The sequence below is a fragment of the Pseudophryne corroboree genome, unplaced genomic scaffold (assembly GCF_028390025.1).
Source record: "Pseudophryne corroboree isolate aPseCor3 unplaced genomic scaffold, aPseCor3.hap2 scaffold_309, whole genome shotgun sequence".
Classification (NCBI taxonomy): Eukaryota; Metazoa; Chordata; class Amphibia; order Anura; family Myobatrachidae; genus Pseudophryne; species Pseudophryne corroboree.
Genome location: NW_026969768.1, coordinates 268761 through 288764, shown reverse-complemented (window position 1 = coordinate 288764; position 20004 = coordinate 268761). Strand labels below are relative to the sequence as shown.

At 48.8% G+C, this 20004-nt stretch overlaps 22 non-coding genes across 22 annotated transcripts; all 22 read right to left on the bottom strand.

Moving 5' to 3' along the window:
• Positions 1-136: 136 nt before the first annotated feature.
• Positions 137-299, bottom strand: LOC135017066 (U1 spliceosomal RNA). The gene has a single exon (XR_010214977.1). It is a non-coding gene; the product is annotated as a U1 spliceosomal RNA (small nuclear RNA).
• Positions 300-451: 152 nt separating this feature from the next.
• Positions 452-615, bottom strand: LOC135017057 (U1 spliceosomal RNA). Its single transcript, XR_010214968.1, has one exon. It is a non-coding gene; the product is annotated as a U1 spliceosomal RNA (small nuclear RNA).
• Positions 616-1286: 671 nt separating this feature from the next.
• Positions 1287-1449, bottom strand: LOC135017047 (U1 spliceosomal RNA). Its single transcript, XR_010214958.1, has one exon. It is a non-coding gene; the product is annotated as a U1 spliceosomal RNA (small nuclear RNA).
• Positions 1450-1601: 152 nt separating this feature from the next.
• On the bottom strand, positions 1602-1765 carry LOC135017060 (U1 spliceosomal RNA). Its single transcript, XR_010214971.1, has one exon. It is a non-coding gene; the product is annotated as a U1 spliceosomal RNA (small nuclear RNA).
• Positions 1766-2436: 671 nt separating this feature from the next.
• LOC135017050 (U1 spliceosomal RNA) lies at positions 2437-2599 on the bottom strand. Its single transcript, XR_010214961.1, has one exon. It is a non-coding gene; the product is annotated as a U1 spliceosomal RNA (small nuclear RNA).
• Positions 2600-2751: 152 nt separating this feature from the next.
• Positions 2752-2915, bottom strand: LOC135017053 (U1 spliceosomal RNA). The gene has a single exon (XR_010214964.1). It is a non-coding gene; the product is annotated as a U1 spliceosomal RNA (small nuclear RNA).
• Positions 2916-3588: 673 nt separating this feature from the next.
• LOC135017065 (U1 spliceosomal RNA) lies at positions 3589-3751 on the bottom strand. The gene has a single exon (XR_010214976.1). It is a non-coding gene; the product is annotated as a U1 spliceosomal RNA (small nuclear RNA).
• Positions 3752-3903: 152 nt separating this feature from the next.
• Positions 3904-4067, bottom strand: LOC135017056 (U1 spliceosomal RNA). Its single transcript, XR_010214967.1, has one exon. It is a non-coding gene; the product is annotated as a U1 spliceosomal RNA (small nuclear RNA).
• Positions 4068-4738: 671 nt separating this feature from the next.
• LOC135017046 (U1 spliceosomal RNA) lies at positions 4739-4901 on the bottom strand. The gene has a single exon (XR_010214957.1). It is a non-coding gene; the product is annotated as a U1 spliceosomal RNA (small nuclear RNA).
• A 152-nt stretch (positions 4902-5053) lies between these two features.
• Positions 5054-5217, bottom strand: LOC135017059 (U1 spliceosomal RNA). The gene has a single exon (XR_010214970.1). It is a non-coding gene; the product is annotated as a U1 spliceosomal RNA (small nuclear RNA).
• A 671-nt stretch (positions 5218-5888) lies between these two features.
• Positions 5889-6051, bottom strand: LOC135017049 (U1 spliceosomal RNA). The gene has a single exon (XR_010214960.1). It is a non-coding gene; the product is annotated as a U1 spliceosomal RNA (small nuclear RNA).
• A 152-nt stretch (positions 6052-6203) lies between these two features.
• LOC135017052 (U1 spliceosomal RNA) lies at positions 6204-6367 on the bottom strand. Its single transcript, XR_010214963.1, has one exon. It is a non-coding gene; the product is annotated as a U1 spliceosomal RNA (small nuclear RNA).
• A 673-nt stretch (positions 6368-7040) lies between these two features.
• Positions 7041-7203, bottom strand: LOC135017043 (U1 spliceosomal RNA). Its single transcript, XR_010214954.1, has one exon. It is a non-coding gene; the product is annotated as a U1 spliceosomal RNA (small nuclear RNA).
• Positions 7204-7355: 152 nt separating this feature from the next.
• LOC135017055 (U1 spliceosomal RNA) lies at positions 7356-7519 on the bottom strand. Its single transcript, XR_010214966.1, has one exon. It is a non-coding gene; the product is annotated as a U1 spliceosomal RNA (small nuclear RNA).
• Positions 7520-8190: 671 nt separating this feature from the next.
• LOC135017042 (U1 spliceosomal RNA) lies at positions 8191-8353 on the bottom strand. Its single transcript, XR_010214953.1, has one exon. It is a non-coding gene; the product is annotated as a U1 spliceosomal RNA (small nuclear RNA).
• A 152-nt stretch (positions 8354-8505) lies between these two features.
• Positions 8506-8669, bottom strand: LOC135017063 (U1 spliceosomal RNA). Its single transcript, XR_010214974.1, has one exon. It is a non-coding gene; the product is annotated as a U1 spliceosomal RNA (small nuclear RNA).
• Positions 8670-9340: 671 nt separating this feature from the next.
• On the bottom strand, positions 9341-9503 carry LOC135017041 (U1 spliceosomal RNA). The gene has a single exon (XR_010214952.1). It is a non-coding gene; the product is annotated as a U1 spliceosomal RNA (small nuclear RNA).
• Positions 9504-9655: 152 nt separating this feature from the next.
• LOC135017054 (U1 spliceosomal RNA) lies at positions 9656-9819 on the bottom strand. Its single transcript, XR_010214965.1, has one exon. It is a non-coding gene; the product is annotated as a U1 spliceosomal RNA (small nuclear RNA).
• A 671-nt stretch (positions 9820-10490) lies between these two features.
• Positions 10491-10653, bottom strand: LOC135017048 (U1 spliceosomal RNA). The gene has a single exon (XR_010214959.1). It is a non-coding gene; the product is annotated as a U1 spliceosomal RNA (small nuclear RNA).
• Positions 10654-10805: 152 nt separating this feature from the next.
• On the bottom strand, positions 10806-10969 carry LOC135017062 (U1 spliceosomal RNA). The gene has a single exon (XR_010214973.1). It is a non-coding gene; the product is annotated as a U1 spliceosomal RNA (small nuclear RNA).
• A 646-nt stretch (positions 10970-11615) lies between these two features.
• LOC135017045 (U1 spliceosomal RNA) lies at positions 11616-11778 on the bottom strand. The gene has a single exon (XR_010214956.1). It is a non-coding gene; the product is annotated as a U1 spliceosomal RNA (small nuclear RNA).
• Positions 11779-11930: 152 nt separating this feature from the next.
• LOC135017061 (U1 spliceosomal RNA) lies at positions 11931-12094 on the bottom strand. Its single transcript, XR_010214972.1, has one exon. It is a non-coding gene; the product is annotated as a U1 spliceosomal RNA (small nuclear RNA).
• Between the last annotated feature and the right edge of the window lie 7910 nt (positions 12095-20004).

Genomic DNA, 20004 nt, shown 5'->3' with positions numbered 1-20004 from the left:
TTGTGCGTTGGAAGGCACAAAGTAAGCAGACGGGAGAGGTCAGGATAGTGCGCAAGGGCATAGAAGGGAGCTGCTCAAGAAAAGAGAAGTGGAAACAGACAGCAAACTAGGCTGGAGAAAGACCTGAGACAAAGAGATCTGAATTATACGAGAGCCGACCAGAGGAAACACAAATTATGCAGTCAAGTTTCCCACATTTGGGGAAATCGCAGGAGCGGCACACCCAGAGTGCAATGGGTGAGCCTTGCCCTGGGAGAAGCACCTTCCTGATCATAGTATCTCACCTGGCAGGTAAGTAGGAGTTGGGCTAGAGCTGGGGAGGGTCGCTGCTCGGGCACCCCCCTGTCAAGTGAAGGAGATCCAACTGAGGCAGCACAAGGGAACTCTCGAAAGAAGAACAAGGCTAGAGGAAGATCTGAGACAAAGAAATCTGACTTTTACCAGAGCTGAGCAGAGGAAAGCACAAACACAGTCCCCCACTACCACAAATAATGCAGTCGAGTTTCCCACATTTGGGGAAATCACAGGGGTCAGCATACCCAGAATGCAATGAATGAACCTCACCCTGGGAGAACAATCTTCATGACCATGGTATCTCCTATGCAAAATAAGTATGATTTGGGATAGGGCTGGGGAGGGCCGCTGCTCAGGCACATCTCTGTCAAGTAAAGGAGATTCAACTGAGGCAGCACAAGGGAACTCTCATCTGGGGACAACAACTGCAGGGAGAACACATATTTTCAGATGAACATGGGAGGGCAGAAGGCTGCCTAATACTGAAGCACCCCCAAACAACAAACCAAATGCAACAACTAGTGCAAGCATTCCTGGGGGAAGGCCTGCAGCAGATTGATTTGCATATGGTAATGCCATCCAAGCAGTGGGTCAAAGTTGGCTTCAACCCTCGTCTGCATATGAAAAGAGAAAAGGGGCGTGCAGGGCATGGCGGCCTTTTGCGGCGCTTGGGTGACCCTTAGTTCGCATTAAACACCCCCACCGTACTTCGGTGTGGGGCTCATGTTGGCAATGCCCCAGCCCCTGAAGCATTCAAGCTTATTTCTTGCAGCAGCTGGGCACTGTAACAGCTCCAGAGCTGCTCTGTGAGGCAAGTAAAAGGGTGTGGGCCCTGCAGCACTACCTGTAGTTTGCATTGTGTGTTGGAAGGCACAAAGTAAGCAGACGGGAGAAGTCAGGATAGTGCGCAAGGGCATAGAAGGGAGCGGCTCAAGAAAAGAGAAGTGGAAACAGACAGCAAACTAGGCTGGAGAGAGACCTGAGACAAAGAGATCTGAATTATACGAGAGCCGACCAGGGGAAACACAAATTATGCAGTCAAGTTTCCCACATTTGGGGAAATCACAGGGGCAGCACACCCAGAGTGCAATGGGTGAGCCTTGCCCTGGGAGAAGCACCTACATGATCATAGTATCTCACCTGGCAGGTAAGTAGGAGTTGGGCTAGAGCTGCGAAGGGTCGCTGCTCGGGTACCCCCCTGTCAAGTGAAGGAGATCCAACTGAGGCAGCACAAGGGAACTCTCGAAAGAGGAACAAGGCTAGAGGAAGATCTGAGACAAAGAAATCTGATTTTTACCAGAGTTGACCAGAAGAAAGCACAAACACAGTCCCCCACTACCACAAATAATGCAGTTGAGTTTCCCACATTTGGGGAAATCACAGGGGTCAGCATACCCAGAATGCAATGAATGAACCTCACCCTGGGAGAACAATCTTCATGACCATGGTATCTCCTATGCAAAATAAGTATGATTTGGGATAGGGCTGGGGAGGGCCGCTGCTCAGGCACATCTCTGTCAAGTAAAGGAGATTCAACTGAGGCAGCACAAGGGAACTCTCATCTGGGGACAACAACTGCAGGGAGAACACATATTTTCAGATGAACATGGGAGGGCAGAAGGCTGCCTAATACTGAAGCACCCCCAAACAACAAACCAAATGCAACAACTAGTGCAAGCATTCCTGGTTGAAGGCCTGCAGCAGATGGTTTTGCATATGGTGATGTCATCCAAGCAGTGGGTCAAAGTTGGCTTCAACCCTCGTCTGCATATGAAAAGAAAAAAGGGATGTGCAGGGCATGGCGTCCTTTTGTGGCGCTTGGATGACCCCTAATTCGCATTAAACATCTCCACCCTCCTTCGGTGTGGGGCTCATGTTGGCTATGCCCCAGCCCCTGAAGCATTCAAGATGATTTCTTGCAGCAGCTGGGCACTGTAACAGCTCCAGAGCTGCTCTGTAAAGCATGTAAAAGGGTGTGGGCCCTGCAGCACTACCTGTAGTATGCATTGTGCGTTGGAAGGCACAAAGTAAGCAGACGGGAGAGGTCAGGATAGTGCGCAAGGGCATAGAAGGGAGCGGCTCAAGAAAAGAGAAGTGGAAACAGACAGCAAACTAGGCTGGAGAAAGACCTGAGACAAAGAGATCTGAATTATATGAGAGCCGACCAGAGGAAACACAAATTATGCCGTCAAGTGTCCCACATTTGGGGAAATCGCAGGAGCAGCACACCCAGAGTGCAATGGGTGAGCCTTGCCCTGGGAGAAGCACCTTCCTGATCATAGTATCTCACCTGGCAGGTAAATAGGAGTTGGGCTAGAGCTGGGGAGGGTCGCTGCTCGTGCACCCCCCTGTCAAGTGAAGGAGATCCAACTGAGGCAGCACAAGGGAACTCTCGAAAGAAGAACAAGGCTAGAGGAAGATCTGAGACAAAGAAATCTGACTTTTACCAGAGCTGACCAGAGGAAAGCACAAACACAGTCCCCCACTACCACAAATAATGCAGTTGAGTTTCCCACATTTGGGGAAATCACAGGGGTCAGCATACCCAGAATGCAATGAATGAACCTCACCCTGGGAGAACAATCTTCATGACCATGGTATCTCCTATGCAAAATAAGTATGATTTGGGATAGGGCTGGGGAGGGCCGCTGCTCAGGCACATCTCTGTCAAGTAAAGGAGATTCAACTGAGGCAGCACAAGGGAACTCTCATCTGGGGACAACAACTGCAGGGAGAACACATATTTTCAGATGAACATGGGAGGGCAGAAGGCTGCCTAATACTGAAGCACCCCCAAACAACAAACCAAATGCAACAACTAGTGCAAGCATTCCTGGGGGAAGGCCTGCAGCAGATTGATTTGCATATGGTAATGCCATCCAAGCAGTGGGTCAAAGTTGGCTTCAACCCTCGTCTGCATATCAAAAAAGAGAAAAGGGGCGTGCAGGGCATGGCGGCCTTTTGCGGCGCTTGGATGACCTCTAGTTCGCATTAAACACCTCCACCCTCCTTCGGTGTGGGGCTCATGTTGGCTATGCCCCAGCCCCTGAAGCATTCAAGCTGATTTCTTGCAGCAGCTGGGCACTGTAACAGCTCCAGAGCTGCTCTGTAAGGCAAGTAAAAGGGTGTGGGCCCTGCAGCACTACCTGTAGTTTGCATTGTGCATTGGAAGGCACAAAGTAAGCAGACGGGAGAAGTCAGGATAGTGCGCAAGGGCATAGAAGGGAGCGGCTCAAGAAAAGAGAAGTGGAAACAGACAGCAAACTATACTGGAGAGAGACCTGAGACAAAGAGATCTGAATTATACGAGAGCCGACCAGAGGAAACACAAATTATGCAGTCAAGTTTCCCACATTTGGGGAAATCGCAGGAGCGGCACACCCAGAGTGCAATGGGTGAGCCTTGCCCTGGGAGAAGCACCTTCCTGATCATAGTATCTCACCTGGCAGGTAAGTAGGAGTTGGGCTAGAGCTGGGGAGGGTCGCTGCTCGGGCACCCCCCTGTCAAGTGAAGGAGATCCAACTGAGGCAGCACAAGGGAACTCTCGAAAGAAGAACAAGGCTAGAGGAAGATCTGAGACAAAGAAATCTGACTTTTACCAGAGCTGAGCAGAGGAAAGCACAAACACAGTCCCCCACTACCACAAATAATGCAGTCGAGTTTCCCACATTTGGGGAAATCACAGGGGTCAGCATACCCAGAATGCAATGAATGAACCTCACCCTGGGAGAACAATCTTCATGACCATGGTATCTCCTATGCAAAATAAGTATGATTTGGGATAGGGCTGGGGAGGGCCGCTGCTCAGGCACATCTCTGTCAAGTAAAGGAGATTCAACTGAGGCAGCACAAGGGAACTCTCATCTGGGGACAACAACTGCAGGGAGAACACATATTTTCAGATGAACATGGGAGGGCAGAAGGCTGCCTAATACTGAAGCACCCCCAAACAACAAACCAAATGCAACAACTAGTGCAAGCATTCCTGGGGGAAGGCCTGCAGCAGATTGATTTGCATATGGTAATGCCATCCAAGCAGTGGGTCAAAGTTGGCTTCAACCCTCGTCTGCATATGAAAAGAGAAAAGGGGCGTGCAGGGCATGGCGGCCTTTTGCGGCGCTTGGGTGACCCTTAGTTCGCATTAAACACCCCCACCGTACTTCGGTGTGGGGCTCATGTTGGCAATGCCCCAGCCCCTGAAGCATTCAAGCTTATTTCTTGCAGCAGCTGGGCACTGTAACAGCTCCAGAGCTGCTCTGTGAGGCAAGTAAAAGGGTGTGGGCCCTGCAGCACTACCTGTAGTTTGCATTGTGTGTTGGAAGGCACAAAGTAAGCAGACGGGAGAAGTCAGGATAGTGCGCAAGGGCATAGAAGGGAGCGGCTCAAGAAAAGAGAAGTGGAAACAGACAGCAAACTAGGCTGGAGAGAGACCTGAGACAAAGAGATCTGAATTATACGAGAGCCGACCAGGGGAAACACAAATTATGCAGTCAAGTTTCCCACATTTGGGGAAATCACAGGGGCAGCACACCCAGAGTGCAATGGGTGAGCCTTGCCCTGGGAGAAGCACCTACATGATCATAGTATCTCACCTGGCAGGTAAGTAGGAGTTGGGCTAGAGCTGCGAAGGGTCGCTGCTCGGGTACCCCCCTGTCAAGTGAAGGAGATCCAACTGAGGCAGCACAAGGGAACTCTCGAAAGAGGAACAAGGCTAGAGGAAGATCTGAGACAAAGAAATCTGATTTTTACCAGAGTTGACCAGAAGAAAGCACAAACACAGTCCCCCACTACCACAAATAATGCAGTTGAGTTTCCCACATTTGGGGAAATCACAGGGGTCAGCATACCCAGAATGCAATGAATGAACCTCACCCTGGGAGAACAATCTTCATGACCATGGTATCTCCTATGCAAAATAAGTATGATTTGGGATAGGGCTGGGGAGGGCCGCTGCTCAGGCACATCTCTGTCAAGTAAAGGAGATTCAACTGAGGCAGCACAAGGGAACTCTCATCTGGGGACAACAACTGCAGGGAGAACACATATTTTCAGATGAACATGGGAGGGCAGAAGGCTGCCTAATACTGAAGCACCCCCAAACAACAAACCAAATGCAACAACTAGTGCAAGCATTCCTGGGGGAAGGCCTGCAGCAGATGGTTTTGCATATGGTGATGTCATCCAAGCAGTGGGTCAAAGTTGGCTTCAACCCTCGTCTGCATATGAAAAGAAAAAAGGGATGTGCAGGGCATGGCGTCCTTTTGTGGCGCTTGGATGACCCCTAATTCGCATTAAACATCTCCACCCTCCTTCGGTGTGGGGCTCATGTTGGCTATGCCCCAGCCCCTGAAGCATTCAAGATGATTTCTTGCAGCAGCTGGGCACTGTAACAGCTCCAGAGCTGCTCTGTAAAGCATGTAAAAGGGTGTGGGCCCTGCAGCACTACCTGTAGTATGCATTGTGCGTTGGAAGGCACAAAGTAAGCAGACGGGAGAGGTCAGGATAGTGCGCAAGGGCATAGAAGGGAGCGGCTCAAGAAAAGAGAAGTGGAAACAGACAGCAAACTAGGCTGGAGAAAGACCTGAGACAAAGAGATCTGAATTATATGAGAGCCGACCAGAGGAAACACAAATTATGCCGTCAAGTGTCCCACATTTGGGGAAATCGCAGGAGCAGCACACCCAGAGTGCAATGGGTGAGCCTTGCCCTGGGAGAAGCACCTTCCTGATCATAGTATCTCACCTGGCAGGTAAATAGGAGTTGGGCTAGAGCTGGGGAGGGTCGCTGCTCGTGCACCCCCCTGTCAAGTGAAGGAGATCCAACTGAGGCAGCACAAGGGAACTCTCGAAAGAAGAACAAGGCTAGAGGAAGATCTGAGACAAAGAAATCTGACTTTTACCAGAGCTGACCAGAGGAAAGCACAAACACAGTCCCCCACTACCACAAATAATGCAGTTGAGTTTCCCACATTTGGGGAAATCACAGGGGTCAGCATACCCAGAATGCAATGAATGAACCTCACCCTGGGAGAACAATCTTCATGACCATGGTATCTCCTATGCAAAATAAGTATGATTTGGGATAGGGCTGGGGAGGGCCGCTGCTCAGGCACATCTCTGTCAAGTAAAGGAGATTCAACTGAGGCAGCACAAGGGAACTCTCATCTGGGGACAACAACTGCAGGGAGAACACATATTTTCAGATGAACATGGGAGGGCAGAAGGCTGCCTAATACTGAAGCACCCCCAAACAACAAACCAAATGCAACAACTAGTGCAAGCATTCCTGGGGGAAGGCCTGCAGCAGATTGATTTGCATATGGTAATGCCATCCAAGCAGTGGGTCAAAGTTGGCTTCAACCCTCGTCTGCATATCAAAAAAGAGAAAAGGGGCGTGCAGGGCATGGCGGCCTTTTGCGGCGCTTGGATGACCTCTAGTTCGCATTAAACACCTCCACCCTCCTTCGGTGTGGGGCTCATGTTGGCTATGCCCCAGCCCCTGAAGCATTCAAGCTGATTTCTTGCAGCAGCTGGGCACTGTAACAGCTCCAGAGCTGCTCTGTAAGGCAAGTAAAAGGGTGTGGGCCCTGCAGCACTACCTGTAGTTTGCATTGTGCATTGGAAGGCACAAAGTAAGCAGACGGGAGAAGTCAGGATAGTGCGCAAGGGCATAGAAGGGAGCGGCTCAAGAAAAGAGAAGTGGAAACAGACAGCAAACTATACTGGAGAGAGACCTGAGACAAAGAGATCTGAATTATACGAGAGCCGACCAGGGGAAACACAAATTATGCAGTCAAGTGTCCCACATTTGGGGAAATTGCAGGAGCAGCACACCCAGAGTGCAATGGGTGAGCCTTGCCCTGGGAGTAGCACCTTCATGATCATAGTATCTCACCTGGCAGGTAAGTAGGAGTTGGGCTAGAGCTGGGGAGGGTCGCTGCTCGGGCACCCCCCTGTCAAGTGAAGGAGATCCAACTGAGGCAGCACAAGGGAACTCTTGAAAGAAGAACAAGGCTAGAGGAAGATCTGAGACAAAGAAATCTGACTTTTACCAGAGCTGACCAGAGGAAAGCACAAACACAGTCCCCCACTACCACAAATAATGCAGTCGAGTTTCCCACATTTGGGGAAATCACAGGGGTCAGCATACCCAGAATGCAATGAATGAACCTCACCCTGGGAGAACAATCTTCATGACCATGGTATCTCCTATGCAAAATAAGTATGATTTGGGATAGGGCTGGTGAGGGCCGCTGCTCAGGCACATCTCTGTCAAGTAAAGGAGATTCAACTGAGGCAGCACAAGGGAACTCTCATCTGGGGACAACAACTGCAGGGAGAACACATATTTTCAGATGAACATGGGAGGGCAGAAGGCTGCCTAATACTGAAGCACCCCCAAACAACAAACCAAATGCAACAACTAGTACAAGCATTCCTGGGGGAAGGCCTGCAGCAGATGGATTTGCATATGGTGATGTCATCCAAGCAGTGGGTCAAAGTTGGCTTCAACCCTCGTCTGCATATGAAAAGAGAAAAGGGGCGTGCAGGGCATGGCGGCCTTTTGCGGCGCTTGGATGACCCCTAGTTCGCATTAAACACCTCCACCCTACTTCGGTGTGGGGCTCATGTTGGCTATGCCCCAGCCCATGAAGCATTCAAGCTGATTACTTGCAGCAGCTGGGCACTGTAATAGCTCCAGAGCTGCTCTGTAAGGCAAGTAAAAGGGTGTGGGCCCTGCAGCACTACCTGTAGTTCGCATTGTGCATTGGAAGGCACAAAGTAAGCAGACGGGAGAAGTCAGGATAGTGCGCAAGGGCATAGAAGGGAGCGGTTCAAGAAAAGAGAAGTGGAAACAGACAGCAAACTAGGCTGGAGAGAGACCTGAGACAAAGAGATCTGAATTATACGAGAGCCGACCAGAGGAAACACAAATTATGCAGTCAAGTGTCCCACATTTGGGGAAATCGCAGGAGCAGCACACCCAGAGTGCAATGGGTGAGCCTTGCCCTGGGAGAAGCACCTTCCTGATCATAGTATCTCACCTGGCAGGTAAGTAGGAGTTGGGCTAGAGCTGGGGAGGGTCGCTGCTCGGGCACCCCCCTGTCAAGTGAAGGAGATCCAACTGAGGCAGCACAAGGGAACTCTCGAAAGAAGAACAAGGCTAGAGGAAGATCTGAGACAAAGAAATCTGACTTTTACCAGAGCTGACCAGAGGAAAGCACAAACACAGTCCCCCTCTACCACAAATAATGCAGTCGAGTTTTCCACATTTGGGGAAATCACAGGGGTCATCATACCCAGAATGCAATGAATGAACCTCACCCTGGGAGAACAATCTTCATGACCATGATATCTCCTATGCAAAATAAGTATGATTTGGGATAGGGCTGGGGAGGGCCGCTGCTCAGGCACATCTCTGTCAAGTAAAGGCGATTCAACTGAGGCAGCACAAGGGAACTCTCATCTGGGGACAACAACTGCAGGGAGAACACATATTTTCAGATGAACATGGGAGGGCAGAAGGCTGCCTAATACTGAAGCACCCCCAAACAACAAACCAAATGCAACAACTAGTACAAGCATTCCTGGGGGAAGGCCTGCAGCAGATGGATTTGCATATGGTGATGTCATCCAAGCAGTGGGTCAAAGTTGGCTTCAACCCTCGTCTGCATATGAAAAGAAAAAAGGGATGTGCAGGGCATGGCGTCCTTTTGTGGCGCTTGGATGACCCTTAATTCGCATTAAACATCTCCACCCTCCTTCGGTGTGGGGCTCATGTTGGCTATGCCCCAGCCCGTGAAGCATTCAAGATGATTTCTTGCAGCAGCTGGGCACTGTAACAGCTCCAGAGCTGTTCTGTAAAGCATGTAAAAGGGTGTGGGCCCTGCAGCACTACCTGTAGTATGCATTGTGCGTTGGAAGGCACAAAGTAAGCAGACGGGAGAGGTCAGGATAGTGCGCAAGGGCATAGAAGGGAGCGGCTCAAGAAAAGAGAAGTGGAAACAGACAGCAAACTAGGCTGGAGAAAGACCTGAGACAAAGAGATCTGAATTATACGAGAGCCGACCAGAGGAAACACAAATTATGCAGTCAAGTTTCCCACATTTGGGGAAATCGCAGGAGCAGCACACCCAGAGTGCAATGGGTGAGCCTTGCCCTGGGAGAAGCACCTTCCTGATCATAGTATCTCACCTGGCAGGTAAGTAGGAGTTGGGCTAGAGCTGGGGAGGGTCGCTGCTCGGGCACCCCCCTGTCAAGTGAAGGAGATCCAACTGAGGCAGCACAAGGGAACTCTCGAAAGAAGAACAAGGCTAGAGGAAGATCTGAGACAAAGAAATCTGACTTTTACCAGAGCTGAGCAGAGGAAAGCACAAACACAGTCCCCCACTACCACAAATAATGCAGTCGAGTTTCCCACATTTGGGGAAATCACAGGGGTCAGCATACCCAGAATGCAATGAATGAACCTCACCCTGGGAGAACAATCTTCATGACCATGGTATCTCCTATGCAAAATAAGTATGATTTGGGATAGGGCTGGGGAGGGCCGCTGCTCAGGCACATCTCTGTCAAGTAAAGGAGATTCAACTGAGGCAGCACAAGGGAACTCTCATCTGGGGACAACAACTGCAGGGAGAACACATATTTTCAGATGAACATGGGAGGGCAGAAGGCTGCCTAATACTGAAGCACCCCCAAACAACAAACCAAATGCAACAACTAGTGCAAGCATTCCTGGGGGAAGGCCTGCAGCAGATTGATTTGCATATGGTAATGCCATCCAAGCAGTGGGTCAAAGTTGGCTTCAACCCTCGTCTGCATATGAAAAGAGAAAAGGGGCGTGCAGGGCATGGCGGCCTTTTGCGGCGCTTGGGTGACCCTTAGTTCGCATTAAACACCCCCACCCTCCTTCGGTGTGGGGCTCATATTGGCAATGCCCCAGCCCCTGAAGCATTCAAGCTGATTTCTTGCAGCAGCTGGGTACTGTAACAGCTCCAGAGCTGCTCTGTGAGGCAAGTAAAAGGGTGTGGGCCCTGCAGCACTACCTGTAGTTTGCATTGTGTGTTGGAAGGCACAAAGTAAACAGACGGGAGAAGTCAGGATAGTGCGCAAGGGCATAGAAGGGAGCGGCTCAAGAAAAGAGAAGTGGAAACAGACAGCAAACTAGGCTGGAGAGAGACCTGAGACAAAGAGATCTGAATTATACGAGAGACGACCAGGGGAAACACAAATTATGCAGTCAAGTGTCCCACATTTGGGGAAATCACAGGGGCAGCACACCCAGAGTGCAATGGGTGAGCCTTGCCCTGGGAGAAGCACCTACATGATCATAGTATCTCACCTGGCAGGTAAGTAGGAGTTGGGCTAGAGCTGGGGAGGGTCGCTGCTCGGGTACCCCCCTGTCAAGTGAAGGAGATCCAACTGAGGCAGCACAAGGGAACTCTCGAAAGAGGAACAAGGCTAGAGGAAGATCTGAGACAAAGAAATCTGATTTTTACCGGAGTTGACCAGAAGAAAGCACAAACACAGTCCCCCACTACCACAAATAATGCAGTCGAGTTTCCCACATTTGGGGAAATCACAGGGGTCAGCATACCCAGAATGCAATGAATGAACCTCACCCTGGGAGAACAATCTTCATGACCATGGTATCTCCTATGCAAAATAAGTATGATTTGGGATAGGGCTGGGGAGGGCCGCTGCTCAGGCACATCTCTGTCAAGTAAAGGAGATTCAACTGAGGCAGCACAAGGGAACTCTCATCTGGGGACAACAACTGCAGGGAGAACACATATTTTCAGATGAACATGGGAGGGCAGAAGGCTGCCTAATACTGAAGCACCCCCAAACAACAAACCAAATGCAACAACTAGTGCAAGCATTCCTGGGGGAAGGCCTGCAGCAGATGGATTTGCATATGGTGATGTCATCCAAGCAGTGGGTCAAAGTTGGCTTCAACCCTCGTCTGCATATGAAAAGAAAAAAGGGATGTGCAGGGCATGGTGTCCTTTTGTGGCGCTTGGATGACCCCTCCTACGGTGTGGGGCTCATGTTGGCTATGCCCCAGCCCCTGAAGCATTCAATATGATTTCTTGCAGCAGCTGGGCACTGTAACAGCTCCAGAGTTGCTCTGTAAAGCATGTAAAAGGGTGTGGGCCCAGCAGCACTACCTGTAGTATGCATTGTGCGTTGGAAGGCACAAAGTAAGCAGACGGGAGAGGTCAGGATAGTGCGCAACTGCATAGAAGGGAGCGGCTCAAGAAAAGAGAAGTGGAAACAGACAGCAAACTAGGCTGGAGAAAGACCTGAGACAAAGAGATCTGAATTATATGAGAGCCGACCAGAGGAAACACAAATTATGCAGTCAAGTGTCCCACATTTGGGGAAATCGCAGGAGCAGCACACCCAGAGTGCAATGGGTGAGCCTTGCCCTGGGAGAAGCACCTTCCTGATCATAGTATCTCACCTGGCAGGTAAATAGGAGTTGGGCTAGAGCTGGGGAGGGTCGCTGCTCGTGGACCCCCCTGTCAAGTGAAGGAGATCCAACTGAGGCAGCACAAGGGAACTCTCGAAAGAAGAACAAGGCTAGAGGAAGATCTGAGACAAAGAAATCTGACTTTTACCAGAGCTGACCAGAGGAAAGCACAAACACAGTCCCCCACTACCACAAATAATGCAGTCGAGTTTCCCACATTTGGGGAAATCACAGGGGTCAGCATACCCAGAATGCAATGAATGAACCTCACCCTGGGAAAACAATCTTCATGACCATGGTATCTCCTATGCAAAATAAGTATGATTTGAGATAGGGCTGGGGAGGGCCGCTGCTCAGGCACATCTCTGTCAAGTAAAGGAGATTCAACTGAGGCAGCACAAGGGAACTCTCATCTGGGGACAACAACTGCAGGGAGAACACATATTTTCAGATGAACATGGGAGGGCAGAAGGCTGCCTAATACTGAAGCACCCCCAAACAACAAACCAAATGCAACAACTAGTGCAAGCATTCCTGGGGGAAGGCCTGCAGCAGATTGATTTGCATATGGTAATGCCATCCAAGCAGTGGGTCAAAGTTGGCTTCAACTCTCGTCTGCATATGAAAAGAGAAAAGGGGCGTGCAGGGCATGGCGGCCTTTTGCGGTGCTTGGATGACCCCTAGTTCGCATTAAACACCTCCACCCTCCTTCGGTGTGGGGCTCATGTTGGCTATGCCCCAGCCCCTGAAGCATTCAAGCTGATTTCTTGCAGCAGCTGGGCACTGTAACAGCCCCAGAGCTGCTCTGTAAGGCAAGTAAAAGGGTGTGGGCCCTGCAGTACTACCTGTAGTTTGCATTGTGCATTGGAAAGCACAAAGTAAGCAGACGGGAGAAGTCTGGATAGTGCGGAGGGCTGGGTCAGTTGATTGTGGGCGAGTTTGTAAGCCATTGGCGGTGGCAGCGGGTATCGGCTCAGAGGCAGTAGCGGGCATTGGCTAAGGGTCATGGGCAGGATTCGGCGGACATTATGGCTGTAGTGCCTCACTAGCCACTGACCTCACCGCACGCCACTGTGGGACAGATGTAACATGCAGAGAGAGGTAGATTTGGGAGGGGGAATGTCCTAGCATAACTGTTAATTGCAGTGTAATACTGTAATTCAGCTGTGCAGCATTTGTGGCTAAATGTCAAAGAAGCCAGTATTTACCCTGCATGCAAAACAATAAATGTATTTGAACATACCTCCCAACTATCCCAATTTTTGCAGGACAGTCACTTTTTTGGGGAATGTCCAGCTAACCCAAACACCCCCCCCCCCTTCCCATGGGGAAGGGGGGGATGGGGGGTGGAAGGCTCCCTGTAGCTTGTTGCTCTGCAAATATGCACATTGTGGGTAATTCAGACCTGATCGCTAGGGTGTGTTTTTTGCATCCCTGTAATCAGGTAGTTGTCGCCTACAGCGGAAGGGAAAATTTGCTGTGCAGGTGTGTGATCACATGTGCACAAGAGCTGCACAGCTCAGCACTTACTCAGCCATTGAGGTGACGTCACAAATCCTCCCACAAAACGCCGGGTCCCTCCAGTGTTTTTCCGGACACTCCCTAGACACATTCAGTTGCCACCCACACAAACACCCTCTTCTTGTCAATCTTCTTGTGATCTCCGGGCCGTCGCACTTACGCATTGTGGCGCATACGCATGTGCAATGCAAACCAGATTGCCCGCTGGGTGAAAATAAATTGAAGCGATCTGGTCTGAATAAGCCTCAGCCTGAATAAGCCTCCAGCTTCACGGGAGACAGAGGGGCTGGGGCATGGCCAGCAGCTCACAGAGCACCTATAATGACAAAAATGGGAGACATGGCTCATGATCGCGATATACCTGCGAAGGTACGCCCTCTACTGATTGACAGGCAGAGGCATTCGTATTTTCTGCGGGGCACCCGGAGAAAATGTAGGCACATGCACAGGATGGACCCTGCGTATATGCCCCCATCCTCTTCATAGTTTTTGCGGTTGGAACGCGTATTACGATCCAAACTGAATTAGGCCCTATGTCTTATATACACGAGCAGTGTGAAAACATCAATCGATGGGGGTAATTCCAAGTTGATCGCAGCAGGAATTTTGTTAGCAGTTGGGCAAAACCATGTGTACTGCAGGGGAGGCAGATATAACATGTGCAGAAAGAGTTAGATTTGGGTGAGTTATTTTGTTTCTGTGCAGGGTAAGCCCCACACATTAATGCCCTTTGGAACATATTATGTCACTCACCACAATATCTGTGATACACTATGCCCTACAGTAAAGCTTCTAATTACTTTTACAAAAACTGCTCAATGCCAAGAGTTTCACGTGCTGGGTGTCATGCTCATTGCCAGGGGTTTCACTCTCTGGGTGTCATGCTCATTGCCAGGGGGAACGCAGTAGGGGGTGTTATATAGTAAGCACCACTATGGCATAGTATATAGCATTATATATATTGTGAGCACTGGTGATGTTGAGTGCAGTAGAGCTGCTGCTGGGTAATTACAATTTACTACAACCACCAATATATTCTGCTGCACTATATATATGCAAAGCTAATTCTGCTGGGTAATTACAATTGACTACAACCACCAATATATTCTGCTGCACTATATCTATATTTGCAAAGCTAATTCTGCTGGGTAATTACAATTGACTACAACCACCAATATATTCTGCTGCACTATATCTATATATGAAAAGCTAATTCTGCTGAGTAATTACAATTGACTACAACCACCAATATATTCTGCTGCACTATATCTATATATGCAAAGCTAATTCTGCTGGGTAATGCAAATTGAAACATTATTGCATAGTATGTGATTTTTAAGTACTTTTTTAAAGTTTTGAATGATATAGACCCAGTTTAATCTTTGTGGAATGCCTGGTTGTTGTTTTTAAGGTAATTTATTGCCTGGCATTTGAGGGGGTGGGGTGTGGTTACAGATTTCAATTATTGGTTTCACTTGTAATAGTCTTCTACTTAAGTCCAATGGTGTAGGCTGTGCAAAGCCGTTTGGCTGTGCATTTATTGATCCAAGCGTGCATTTTTATCAAAGCGTGATAAAATTGACACATAACAGCAGCGTTCAATCAGCGTTAATTTATCTTCAGCTGATATCGATTGTGAATTGACGTTTCTTCTCTTCTTGTCACCTACAGGTAATTACAATTGACTACAACCACCAATATATTCTGCTGCACTATATCTATATATGCAAAGCTAATTCTGCTGGGTAATGCAAATTGAAACATTATCGCATAGTATGTGATTTTTAAGTACTTTTTTAAAGTTTTGAATGATATAGACCCAGTTTAATCTTTGTGGAATGCCTGGTTGTTGTTTTTAAGGTAATTTATTGCCTGGCATTTGAGGGGGTGGGGTGTGGTTACAGATTTCAATTATTGGTTTCACTTGTAATAGTCTTCTACTTAAGTCCAATGGTGTAGGCTGTGCATTTATTGATCTAAGCGTGCATTTTTATCAAAGCGTGATAAAATTGACACATAACAGCAGTGTTCAATCAGCGTTCAATCGAAGTGAAAAAGAAGGAAAACAGAAGCACACCAATCTAACAAAACAAAGAAAACTGAAGAACTAATAACAAATGTGAGTCACTTACTCCTCAGATCACTCACCTCCTGATTGTTGCATCTGATTACATAGCACAGAACTACCTTACTTGGACATTTCATAAACCATCCATTTCACCTACAAATGCCTGTATCTGTATTATTGTAATTTTGTTTTTTAAGCACAGCTGCACCAATGCAATTTTACCTGCAAACACTTAAAACATCTAACATAATTACCATTGCTTCTTAAACCTCTCACAATCCTTTCATTTCTTACACTCCAAATACATTTCTGCACCCACTTTATCTACGCTTTTGACTCATTTCATACTAAATCTACACCCCTTGAGCCTACACTGCTTTTCTCACCTGCATTTCTGCAATTCTTCTGCTCGGATTGCCTTACAGTCTCCTCTCCTACTTCCACTACTTCAACCTATTTACCTACTTAACACTATGTCAAGGTTTTCTTATACTCCCCACATCACTCAGTGTCTACCTAATAATGTATCTTTATCCTTCCCCACTAGTCTCCTCCACCTCCTCCTCTCTCCCCTCCTCTGTCTCCCCTCCATCCCTCTGTTTCCTTCCCCCACCTTTCCTGTTACCCCACTTTCATTCACCTCTGCCCCATGGTCCTGCTACCCCACAACTCAGCCCTGCTCCCTCTCTCCCTTCCCTGTCACCTCCCCACACCCCCATCCACATCACACTGACCTCCCTCCCTGCCCACCTCCTGCAGTTTCCCCTCCTAGCTCAGGCACCCGTACCATCACTACTCTCTCATCATCCCTGCCCTCAAAGTTAATCCCACCTCATCGCTACAGCAACCCTGAAAATCTAATTCACATCTCTCCCACAAACTCATACCCCCTATCCTGTGCCCTCTGGAATGCCAGATCTGTTTGTAACAAACTGGTCCCCACTCATGACCTTTTCATTTCCAACTCCCTACACCTACTAGCCATTACTGAAACTTGGATTATGCCCTCTGACACTACTTCTGCTGCTGCTCTCTCTGCTGGGGGCCTTACATTCACACACACACCCCGACCTGGGGGTCGCCATGGGGGTGGTGTTGGGGTCCTTTTACCTTCTAGTTACTCCTACCAACTCATACCACCAGAACCATCCCTTATATTCTCTACATTTGAGGTCCACACCATATGCCTCTTCCAACCAGTCCATCTTAGAGTAGCTGTCATTTACCGGCCCCCTGGCACTGCTTCCAAATTCATCGACAACTTTGCTTCCTGGCTTCCTCACTTCCTCTCTTCTGACATTCCCACCATTATCCTAGGCGATTTCAACATCCCTATTGACATCCCCACACAATCCCCTGCCTCTAAACTCCTTAACCTCACCTCTTCACTTGGTCTCTCCCAGTGGACCTCCTCACCCTCCCATGTGAATGGGAGCTCACTGGATCTGGTCTTCACTCACCGCTGTGATATTTCTGATTTTTCCAACTCCCCATTTCCCCTCTCTGACCACCACCTGCTCTCCTTCAACCTATCTCTCTCGACTTCCCCATCTCTACCTCCTAAGGCTACCATCACTAAGCGTAACATTGAAGCTATTGACACCACATTCCTTTCCTCCCTGTTTGACTCACTTCTCTCTCCTATTCTCTCTCTCTCATGCCCTGAACAAGCCACTTCCACATACAATGCTTCCCTTACTTCTGCTCTTGACTCTGTTGCTCCACCAACCACTATTCACCCTTGCAAATTAACACCTCAACCCTGGCACACCAAATGCACCAGATATCTGCAAAAATGCTCATGTACTGCTGAGCGACACTGGAGGAAATCACGCTCTAAGGCAGACTTCCTCCATTTCAAACTTATGCTCTCATCCTTCAGTGCTGCCCTTTCTCTTGCTAAACAGTCATACTTCAAGAACCTCATCTCCTCCCAGTCTTCCAACCCCCGGCGCCTCTTTGCCACTCTCAACTCACTCCTCTGCCCACCTCCACCTCGTCTCCCTTCCTCACTCTCTGCTCTTGACTTTGCCACTTACTTCACATCCAAAATTGACTCCATACGTCAGGACATCACATCACACCAGACTATCAGTAACCAGCCTTCTCCCATCCCTTACCAACCCTCCCCATCCCTCGCACCAACTCTGTCATCTTTCTCCCATGCATCTGGAGAGGAAGTCATGGCCCTCATTCGTTCCTGTCCCCTCACCACCTCCCCACTTGACCCTATCCCCTCCCGCCTCCTTTGCCACCTCTCTTCTTCTGCTTGTTCCCATCTTTCCCACCTTCTCAATCTCTCCCTCTCATCAGGCACTGTCCCCTCTGCCTTCAAGCACGCTCTCATCTCTCCTATTCTTAAAAAACCTACCCTTGATCCAAACACTATCTCCAACTACCGACCCATCTCTCTCCTCCCTTTTGCCTCCAAACTCCTTGAGCGTATTGTCTACAACCGCCTTACTTCCTTTCTTTCCTCACACTCACTGCTTGACCCATTCCAGTCTGGCTTCCGTCCTCTCCACTCCACTGAAACTGCCCTTACAAAAGTATGCAATGACCTCCATGCTGCTAAATCTAAGGGACACTACTCTCTACTTATTCTACTTGATCTCTCTGCTGCTTTTGACACTGTGGACCATCCTCTCCTACTGCAAATCCTTCACTCCATTGGTTTGCGTAACACTGCCCTCTCTTGGTTGTCGTCCTACCTTTCTGACCGTTCATTCTCTGTCTCCTCTCATGACTCCACCTCCCCCTCACTTCCACTAACTGTAGGGGTACCCCAAGGTTCTGTCCTTGGTCCTCTTCTCTTCTCTCTCTATACGTCCTCACTAGGTAAGCTCATTAGTTCTTTTGGTTTCCAATATCATCTCTATGCTGATGACACTCAAATCTATCTTTCCTCTCCAGACCTCTCCCCTACTCTCCTCACTCGTATCTCCAACTGTCTCTCTGCTATCTCTTCCTGGATGTCCCAGCGCTTTCTTAAACTTAACATGTCTAAGACCGAGCTGATCATCTTCCCTCCCTCCCGCATAATCTCACCTCCTACAATCTCATTATCTATTGATGGCACTACTATCTCCTCTACCCCCCAAGCGCGCTGTCTTGGAGTAATCCTTGACTCCTCCCTCTCCTTCAAACCACACATTCAGCACCTCTCACAAACCTGCCGTTTTCATCTAAAAAATATTTCCAGGATCAGACCCTTTCTGACCCAGGATGCTACTAAGACTCTTATCCACTCACTGGTCATCTCCAGACTGGACTGCTGTAATCTCTTCCTGACTGGCATTCCTGACAAATACCTCTCTCCACTCCAATCTATCCTCAATGCTGCTGCCCGGCTCATTTTCCTCACCAAACGCACTACGTCCACCTCTCCTCTCTTACTAGTCCTTCACTGGCTCCCCTTCCCTTTCAGAATCCATTTCAAGCTTCTCACACTTGCTTACAAAGCCCTCACCCACTCCTCTCCCATCTACATCTCTGATCTTATCTTGCTTTACACTCCCACCCGTCCTCTTCGCTCTGCTAATGCACACCGACTCTCCTGCCTACGGATTACTTCCTCCCACTCCTACCTCCAAGATTTTTCACGTGCTGCACCACTTTTCTGGAATTCCCTACCTCTCCCCCTCAGACTCTCCACCTCTCTACAAAACTTCAAACGGGCTCTCAAGACCCACTTCTTCACCAAACCCAGCCAAATCTCATCCTAAACCTCTGTTCCATGCTCTCTATGTACCCCATCTGTCTCACCCCTGTCTGTCTACCCCTCCCTTTTAGAATGTAAGCTCTCACGAGCAGGGCCCTCTTCCCTCATGTGCTTACTCTTTTCTTACTTTAATAATCTTCAGCTGCACCAAATCCAGCAGTCTTCTGCCACCTGATACTTATTCCAGTGTCATCTGCTGATGTAGCTATGTTTATTTACCCTGTACTTGTCCTATATTGTCGTCAACTGTAAGTTGCTGTTTTCCTGTTTGATTATTTGTTTATGTACTCTGTAATTGGGCACTGCGGAACCCTTGTGGCGCCATATAAATAAAGGATAATAATAATAATAAATAATATAATATATAACAGTTAGAGATGAGCGGGTTCGGTTTCTCTGAAACCGAACCCGCACGAACTTCATGTTTTTTTTCACGGGTCCGAGCAGACTCGGATCCTCCCGCCTTGCTCGGTTAACCCGAGCGCGCCCGAACGTCATCATGACGCTGTCGGATTCTCGCGAGACTCGGATTCTATATAAGGAGCCGCGCGTCGCCGCCATTTTCACACGTGCATTGAGATTGATAGGGAGAGGACGTGGCTGGCGTCCTCTCCATTAGAAATTAGATTAGAAGAGAGAGAGAGATTGTGCAGAGTCAGACAGAGTTTACCACAGTGACCAGTGCAGTTGTTGTTAGTTAACTTTTATTTATTTTAATATAATATATCCGTCCGTTCTCTGCTATATCCGTTCTCTGCCTGAAAAAAAACGATACACAGCAGCAGCCAGTCACACAGTGTGACTCAGTCTGTGTGCACTCAGCTCAGCCCAGTGTGCTGCACATCAATGTATAAAAGGCAAAGCTTATAATAATTGTGGGGGAGACTGGGGAGCACTGCAGGTTGTTATAGCAGGAGCCCCC